General features: G+C 51.3%; 2 non-coding genes across 2 annotated transcripts; both read right to left on the bottom strand.

The window, feature by feature from the left end:
• Positions 1–126: 126 nt before the first annotated feature.
• On the bottom strand, positions 127–245 carry LOC111476182. Its single transcript, XR_002716954.1, has one exon. It is a non-coding gene; the product is annotated as a 5S ribosomal RNA (ribosomal RNA).
• Positions 246–365: 120 nt separating this feature from the next.
• On the bottom strand, positions 366–485 carry LOC111476183. The gene has a single exon (XR_002716955.1). It is a non-coding gene; the product is annotated as a 5S ribosomal RNA (ribosomal RNA).
• Between the last annotated feature and the right edge of the window lie 61 nt (positions 486–546).

Below are 546 nucleotides of genomic sequence, written 5' to 3'. Positions count from 1 at the left end.
CATGCGCACAAAATCGAATTTAACGCATGCGGGGCGGCATGATCGAAACGCGATGGGCGTGAGCGGGGGAGGTTCTCATTTGTAGAGAAAGGAAGAAAAGAACTGCGAGAAATTGAAAGAAAAAAAGGGTTGCAACACGAGGACTTCCCAAGTGGTCACCCAACTCAGTACTACTCTCGCCCAAGCACGCTTAACTGCGGAGTTCTGATGGGATCCGGTGCATTAGTGCTGGTATGATCGCACCCGACATGCCATGCGCACAAAATCGGATTTAACGCATGCGGGGCGGCATGATCGAAACGCGATGGGCGTGAGCGGGGGAGGTTCTCATTTGTAGAGAAAGGAAGAAAAGAACTGGGAGAAATTGAAAGAAAAAAAGGGGTGCTCCCAAGTGGTCACCCAACTTAGTACTACTCTCGCCCAAGCACGCTTAACTGCGGAGTTCTGATGGGATCCGGTGCTTTAGTGCTGGTATGATCGCACCCGATATGCCATGCGCATAAAATCGGATTTAACGCATGCGGGGCGGCATGATCGAAACGCGAT

The sequence above is a fragment of the Cucurbita maxima genome, unplaced genomic scaffold (genome assembly GCF_002738345.1).
Source record: "Cucurbita maxima cultivar Rimu unplaced genomic scaffold, Cmax_1.0 Cma_Scf06065, whole genome shotgun sequence".
Classification (NCBI taxonomy): Eukaryota; Viridiplantae; Streptophyta; class Magnoliopsida; order Cucurbitales; family Cucurbitaceae; genus Cucurbita; species Cucurbita maxima.
This window is presented reverse-complemented; position numbering and strand designations above follow the sequence as displayed.